Raw genomic sequence first — 9,522 nt, forward strand, 5'->3', positions numbered from 1 at the left:
TCAGTGCCACACACATGGGGGCTATGCTTTACACGGGCTTATACTTTATCAGGCTTGGAGACTTTCAAGTACCCTGATTGTAGGCTTTATAATACAAGGATTGGAAGCTTTATGGTACCATGATTGTAGGCTTTATAATACAAGGATTGGAAGCTTTATAGTACCAACTTCAAAGCGTTGTAGTGACCGTCCTAGAGAACATAAAATACCTTTATTGAAACATTTAAGATATAGTTACAGCATTAGAATAGCTAAGGTATAGTCAGGTTTATGCAAGCTATGGACGTTACAGCTTAAATGAACAGTTCAGAAATTGTTCCAATTCAGGGACAGAATACCTTTTTTTCCTCTGCTAAATATAACATAGTTAGATGGCCTGGTCTAATGGTAAAACATACGACTCTAACCCGAAAGTCTCGAGTTCGAATCAGGTTTGAAGTTCGTAGAACGTCCCTGTGCCCACCCAGCTCTGATGGGTACCTAACTCACATAAAGGAAAGTAAAGATAGTACTGACCACACCATCCCTTCCTATGCAGAAGTCACAGAAGCAGGAGAACTCTACTTCACTTACCCCATGGACCGTGAAGTTTAGAGGAGAGCTTATTTGTCTTTTAACATACCATTAGGAATTGAAATAGATGGGTATTTTTTTTTATCTGAACTCATAATGAAAGAATGCACTACTAGTGTGGTATTGATGCTGATGATATCAGCCGTACACACATAATTATGTTAAGTTGTATCTGTGTTAAACGTATACACGTATGTGATATGTGTGTTGAATATATATGTGTTATAAGTGTGTAGTGTATGCGTGTTCGGTGTGTATGTTTTCAAACACGTCTGTTCGCTGTGTATAGACGATTTTGGGAATACATCTGGCGTTTGGAGAAAAAAAAAATTTCAAAATTTTCAAAAACTCGCCTCAAGTGCTCGCTGCTGTTAAATTATTCGCAATCCTTTCACGTGTGGTCCCGCCTAATTATTGCCGGGATCTTAACTATTGCCTGTGTGCAGGTATGGTTTAACCATTGCCTGTCTGTATCTTTGGTTTAACCATTGCCTGTCTGTATATTTGGTTTAACCATTGCATGTGGGCAGGAATGGTTTAACCATTGCCTGTCTCTATCTTTGGTTTAACCATTTTAGGTATAATATAACTGTAGCCTGTGTGCAGGTATGATATAACTATAGACTGTATATAGGTATGGTATAACTGTAGACTATATGTACGTATGTTATACTCGTGACCTGTATAGCTAACCTATATGCAGGTATGTAATAACCATGGCTTGTATACAGGTAATTAATCGCGAGCTCTATGTAGTTTTGGTATTACCATACCCCGTATGCAGGTATGGTTTATTCAAGGCTTATATGCAGGTACGGTTTAACTCTTTATGCACGTATACAACCATGGTGTATATGCATGTATAGTATAACCCTGTATTTAACCATTTATTACATGTTGCTTATAAAAACATATTCCTCTCCATGTACTTTTTACTGACCTTTATTTTGTTACGTAAATCCACAACGTATATACGTTTAATTTATTTTTATTGCTAAAAATGTACAGCGAAAGATAAAGAAAATGCCGCGACGTATCCTATACAGACTTCTATAAACTTTACGAGCTATAAAAGAAAAAAACAACAACAGCCATTCAGAGAAATGATAAATGCGAACAACGCCAAGAGAACGAAACAAATATTTAAAAGAAAGAATTAACCAGCGTCCCTAGCAACCGCGCGGAGTAAGCGAGATATGCAAGGCTATTAAAAGCTGCTTAGTTAAAGACAGACACGAAACAAAAAACTTGAAAAGATATTTAACTGCGTTGTTGCCTAATGGTTTTCCCGTTCCTGAAATTTGACGAATTGTTGATTTAGTTCAAAAACTCTGGACAATATGTCAGGGGTGCCACGGGTAAAGTTGAGGGTGTCATAGGTCTCGGCTGACAGAATGATGAATTTCAAACGCGCTGCCTGGGTCTCTACAGAAAAATAATTGTTAAAATAGCTTTATTTTAAAAATGCATTATGTTTTAAAAAGTTCAAACTAAATGAATAAGATACTCATTTAAAAAAAAATAATTTTTAAACCAACAATAATGAATATTACTTAGTTGCCACATTCGTTATGCTGCCGTTATAATTAGACACACTTTTCCTTGGCGGCATTCTCATGCATTTACATTCTACCTACAGATTGCTACTACATTCTCCAGTCTATCTCATTTGTGGTGCTACCGTTTTCGTCTTCTAAGTCTTACTCACATGCTACCTTAATCGTTAGGCTTCCATAATCCATCGTCTACCATATTTGCTAGTTTCCCCGCTTTACATACCTTCCGACTATGCAAGGCTACCATTTAGCTAGGCTACCATTTTGCTAGGCTACCATTTTGCTATGCTCCCATTTTGCTAGGCTGCCATTTTGCTAGTGTACTTCTTTCGCTACGCTCCTGCATGTGCAATGCTACCAAATTCATTCCATACTCACTAGGCAACTATATTCGCTCGCTAGCATTCCTAATCGCGAGGCTACAATATTCGCTAGGCTACCCCCTCACTAGGCTACCAAATTTGCCAGGCTTCAACTTCGCTAGCCTTCCATAATCACTATGCTACCATATACCATAGGCTACCACACTTGCTAGGCTACCATTTTCGCTAGTCTTCCATATTCGCTACGTTTTCATATTAGCTAGGCTGCCACCTTTACTAGGCTACCATATTCACTAAGCGAACAGCCTTGCTAGGCTACAATATCCATACCATATCCAATAGACTTCAACTCCGCTAGGTTTCCATAATCGCAAGGTTTATATATTAGCTAAGGTACCACCTTCCCTAAGTTACCATATTCACTAACCCACCCTACTCACTAGTGTACTATATTCACTAAACCATCCTCATCACTAGTGTACCTACTTCCCAAGGTTACTGTTTCTGCTAGGCCACCACTTCCACCAACCCCAGCCCCCACCCCTGCAGATGGAATGGACATGGCGAGACCTGTACAAGTCGGAGGGTCTTGGAGCAGTAATCAAGTAGGACCATCCCCGCGCAGGTAAACTCAGGAAGTGGTGTCAGGGCCTCTCAAAGGTCACACCTTGAAGACATTGGAGAACCCTCCTTGTAGTGTGCCACTCTGGGCTGGCAACAAATAACAAAGAAACAACGCACGGATGTCTGGTCCACTTATATCAACATAAACCTAGCTCTCCACTACCCTGCTTGAATTGAACACTGACCCCACACGTCACCCTGCTTGAATTGACCACTGACCCCACACATCACCCTGCTTGAATTGACCACTGACCCCACACGTCACCATGCTTGACCACTGGCCCCACACGTCCCCCTGCTTGACCACTGGCCCCACACGTCACCCTGCTTGACCACTGACCCCACACGTCACCCTGCTTGAATTGACCACTGACCTAAACGTCACCATGCTTGAATTGACCCCTGACCCCACACGTCACCCTGCTTGAATGACCACTGACCTAAATGTCACCCTGCTTGACCACTGACCCCACACGTCACCCTGCTTGACCACTGACCCTAAACGTCACCATGCTTGACCACTGACCCCACACGTCACCCTGCTTGAATTGACCACTGACCCCACACGTTACCCTGCTTGACCACTGACCCAACACGTCACCATGCTTGACCACTGACCAAACACGTCACCATGCTTGACCACTGACCCCACACGTCACCCTGCTTGACCACTGACCAAACACGTCACCATGCTTGACCACTGACCCCACACGTCACCATGCTTGAATTGACCCCTGACCCCACACGTCACCATGCTTGACCACTGACTCCACACGTCACCCTGCTTGAATTGACCACTGACCCCACACGTCACCATGCTTGAATTGACCACTGACCCCACACGTCACACTGCTTGGATTGACCCCTGACCCAACACGTCACCTGCTTGACCACTGACCCCACACGTCACCCTGCTTGACCACTGACCCTAAACGTCACCATGCTTGACCACTGACTCCACACGTCACCCTGCTTGAATTGACCACTGACCCCACACGTCACCATGCTTGAATTGACCACTGACCCCACACGTCACACTGCTTGGATTGACCTCTGACCCCACACGTCACCCTGCTTGACCACTGACCTCACACGTCACCCTGCTTGACCACTGACCCTAAACGTCACCATGCTTGACCACTGACCCCACACGTCACCATGCTTGAATTGACCACTGACCCCACACGTCACCCTGCTTGACCACTGACCCCATACGTCACTCTGCTTGAATTGACCACTGACCCCACACGTCACCATGCTTGAATTGACCACTGACCCCACACGTCACCATGCTTGACCACTGACCCAACACGTCACCATGCTTGACCACTGACCCAACACGTCACCATGCTTGACCACTGACCCCACACGTCACCATGCTTGAATTGACCACTGACCCCACACGTCACCCTGCTTGAATTGACCACTGACCCCACACGTCACCCTGCTTGAATTGACCACTGACCCCACACGTCATCATGCTTGACCACTGACCCCACACGTCACCATGCTTGAATTGACCACTGACCCCACACGTCACCCTGCTTGAATTTACCACTGACCCCACACGTCACCCTGCTTGACCACTGACCCAACACGTCACCCTGCTTGAATTGACCACTGACCCCACACGTCACCCTGCCTGAATTGACCACTGACTCCACACGTCACCATGCTTGACCACTGACCCCACACGTCACCATGCTTGAATTGACCACTGACCCCACACGTCACCCTGCTTGAATTGACCACTGACCCCACACGTCACCCTGCTTGAATTGACCACTGACCTAAACGTCACCCTGCTTGAATTGACCACTGACCCCACACGTCACCATGCTTGAATTGACCCCTGACCCCACACGTCACCCTGCTTGACCACTGACCCCACACGTCACCCTGCTTGACCACTGACCCTAAACGTCACCATGCTTGACCACTGACCCCACACGTCACCATGCTTGAATCGACCACTGACCCCACACGTCACCCTGCTTGAATTGACCACTGACCCCACACATCACCCTGCTTGAATTGACCACTGACCCCACACGTCACCATGCTTGACCACTGGCCCCACACGTCCCCCTGCTTGACCACTGACCCCACACGTCACCCTGCTTGAATTGACTACTGACCCCACACGTCACCCTGCTTGAATTGACCACTGACCACATACGTCACTCTGCTTGAATTGACCACTGACCCCACACGTCACCATGCTTGACCACTGACCCAACACGTCACCATGCTTGACCACTGACCCCACACGTCACACTGCTTGAATTGACCACTGACCCCACACGTCACCCTGCTTGACCACTGACCCAACACGTCACCATGCTTGAATTGACCACTGACCCCACACGTCACCCTGCTTGAATTGACTACTGACCCCACACGTCACCCTGCTTGAATTGACCACTGACCCCATACGTCACCCTGCTTGACCACTGACCCCACACGTCACCATGCTTGAATTGATCACTGACCCCACACGTCACCCTGCTTGAATTGACCTCTGACCCCACACGTGTTGTAGAATATATTTTATTTAATTTACCCTCTACGACTTACAATGCATTATTTACAATCGGTTTTCAACAAGATTTAATCTGTTGATTATTTTTGTGAGATTTTTTTTTCGATCCATCTGTAACCACGTTTGGCCTACAATTGACAGCCAATCGATCTTTTTACATTAGGTCACTTTACAAAGCTTTGTTCACAACTGGTGGGTGTAGACCTACTCGATGTCCTGGAGTTTTCTTTTATCAACACATAATTAGGCATTGTTTAGCTTGAGTTAGTATCATTATTATTTTATTTTTTTAAGTGCCTGCCACTTGTGAAAGTAAGTAATTTTAAAACTACTATAAAACATTAAAATATCTAATTCAATAAAGCCTCTAAGACTAGTACATAAAGTTGAATACCACTGTGCTTTAGTGAGACTAATCATAAAAGAACAACTGTATTAACAATACCGCGATAGAAACGTAACTCTGTCATACAGAATAATGATAGAACTAGCCATCTAATTATTGAAAACAAAGCAAAACCAGCTAACTGGTGAAGGATAACCCTAATTTATTAATGAACGAACCACTATCCTAGTCCGTACATACACGGATCGCGACCCTTACAATTTCACGAATAAACCACTTCCTTAACCACTCCTTCAACAACAACCATACTCCGCTTACGAACCAACCATCTAAACCACAACCCCATGAATAAACTAAATCCCTAACTATTCCTTAAACTTGTACAAACTACAATTCCACCAATACCTTAATCCGCTTACGAACCAACCATCTAAACCACAACCCGACGAATAAACTAAATCCCTAACTATTCCTTAAACTTAAACTTGTACAAACTACAATTCCACCAATAAACTATAACTCTCTAACCCGACAACCACAACCCACAAATAAACTACAACCCTAACCTTCCGCAAACAAACCACAACCAATAAACCGCAGCCCTAACTACCCCGCGTACTAGCCAAAACCCGTTACAAACTCAGGAAACGGAGCCATTTCTCAGCACCAAATCTCATAGCCAGCCCCTCCTTGGCCCAGCGTGTATTGTTAATCCTCCCATGTCCAGCCTTTTGTGACCCGGGCCCTGGCCTATTGTCAGACAGCAACAGTAACGACCTGCGGACAGTTGAAGGACACACGTATAGCCCCGTCTATTGTGTTGACCATACGGCCCATGACAGCGTGAAGCCGGGACGACAGACAGATGTTCCTGGGTTCAAATCTCTTCAGCTGCAGTAAAAAAAATAGCGGGCGAATTCAACTACATCTTGACCCTTAACCCGTCCTCATTGCTTTTGTAGAAGTTTGATTTAAAACTTCTAAAAGATTACAAATGAAACATTTTCTTGGCACCCCCTAGTTCCGCCTTGATTTTCAAATCCGCGTAATAATTGCCAATTTTTTTTTTTGTCTTTTTTTTTTTTGTTCAACGTTCTTTTAAATGTAATTAACTTACATTATTATCTGACTAGCTCAGCAAAAATAGATAATGAGTTAATAATACGAGCTCTTCGATACTGCTATCCTGGGCTAACAACGCGTCCCCCCCCCCCTCCTGATAAAAATCTACCATCACCCTTTTAGTTTAGTAGAGTCTTCATTTTATAATTTCTTGATGGCAGAAGATAAAATTGTTTAGATACCACTTTTAACTTTACCAGCCGACATTTATTGGCAGCCATATACACATTAACTATCTCATTACCAGGTCCCCAGCCCCACCCCACGTACGTTGTTTTATCAAACCCGTTATGAAGAGTCCCTAACGAGACTGGGTTGATGTGCCGGGGTGTCGGTGGGTCGCGGTGTAGTGTGGGTCGGGGTGCCGGTGGGTCGCGGTGAAGTGTGGGTCGGGGTGCCGGTGGGTCGCGGTGTAGTGTGGGTCGGGGTGCCGGTGGGTCGCGGTGGAGTGTGGACAAAGTTAATTTAGTAGCGCCAGAGAGTGAGTTTGTTGACCATCTACCTGGCTTATCTTGTGTACACTCACACGGTAAAATTTATAAAAGACAGGTGAGAGTCGCAGGCCTAATAGATCAAACGTTAAGGTAGACGTTGAGTTCGATAGATCAAACGCTTCTGTTTTAAGTAGAAAATATAGCCTCAAGTTGGCACTTCAGAGTGTTGCGTGAAAATTGCGCGTATTAGACTTGTAGGGTTGAAAGTAGAAAAACAGAGCAAGAATAGAAACAAATAAAATTAGTTTCCTGTATTTAAATTGCAGCATAAAATCAATAACTAGCATACTTCTAAGAACCAAAAAATAATTGATTGATTTAAGCGTAAAACTTAAAACTTCCAAACGGGGACACATATTTGTTTGTATATTATACGATACATTACAAAATTTCCATTTCGTCCGTAAGCCCCCCCCCCCTCCCCCCCACCCACCTCAAGAGAGCCTGAAACTCAGCCTCTGCTAGCGAAACCAACCCATTATTGAAAATTTGGGGTGCGGGCTGCGCTACAGATAATATAGAGAGCTGGTGATGGCAGCTTATCATTAGATATCATTTAGCTTTTTAATTTTCATTTGTTTTGTGTTTATTCTTGGTGGAGACATATATATATATATATATATATATATATATATATATATATATATATATATATATATATATATATATATATATATATATATATATATATATATATATATATATTATATAATATACTTTTTAAATAGGCCCTAGTATACATAAAACGATACGAGCGCACCGTCGCCTATAAATCCGCCCCCCCCCCCCTTACACACACACACCACAACACCCTCTGCCCAGAGGCGTAGCGACCCTTCCCGGCGCCCGGGGCGAACTTTCAATTTGGCGCCCCCCCCCCCCCGCTTATATATATATATATATATATATATATATATATATATATATATTATATATATATACATGTGTGTGTGTATAATTATGTGTGTGTGATAGTGTGTTTATATATAAGCTTGTGTGTGGGTAAGAGTGTATTTTTGTGTGTAAGCGTGTGTGTAAGCGTGTATGCTACAGTCCGGACAAGGTTTAATAATTACATTGTATGATTTTCATTCCTTAAAACTTTATGACAATTTAATTTCCCATTAAGATGCGTTTAATTTTTTAGTAATGTCAGTAAAAAAAAAATAAGCCTGATCTGTGTTAGAGGGTAGTTTGTAGCTAACGCTAATATGTTTAGACCAGCCTTTTATGTTCTAGTTTTGGAACGATCTCTGTTGTGATATGGTACATAGTTGGATTCGAAGTTTGTTAGAGTAAGGACACACAAGTGACATACAAGAAGAAGTTATCAGAAATATTTTTGTTCACATTGGAATACGACATGGGTATTTCGTTGATTGGTTGATGGTATGACAAAAAAAGCTAGAGAAAACAAACTGGAATCCAACGGATGTTAACAGCTCGTAGTCTTAGATTTCGCAGATTTGCCCTGCCTTCTCGCACACAGAGTTTCTTCCAGGCATCTTTTGGGGGGGGGGGGGGGGGGCGAAGCCCCCCGAAAATTTTTTTACCGCCCCCCCCCCCCTCGAACGAAATGAAATTTATATAATTTATATATAGAAAATATATACGTTTAACAGTGTCCACCCCCCCCCCCCCCGAAGAAAGTCTACCGCCCCCCCCCCCCCCATCGAAAATTTCAAGTGCCCCCCCCCCCCGGAGAAAAAAGTCTGGAAGAAACACTGCTCGCACAACGTCAACAACAAATGCAGAACTAATTGTATTGATTGAAGAAGCAGTAACAATCAATTTAATGATAGCCCATGACGTTCTGATTATAATCAGCAGCAATAAAACGCGTTTTAACACTCTAAGAAAATGTAGAATTCAAATGCATTGTCAAAAAAATTCAATCAGGATCTATAACTAAATGTGGTCTCTTTTACTGTATGGCTTGGAG

The sequence above is a fragment of the Physella acuta genome, unplaced genomic scaffold, assembly GCF_028476545.2.
Source record: "Physella acuta isolate Inbredline_101_S28 unplaced genomic scaffold, ASM2847654v3 ptg001486l, whole genome shotgun sequence".
Lineage (NCBI taxonomy): Eukaryota > Metazoa > Mollusca > Gastropoda > Physidae > Physella > Physella acuta.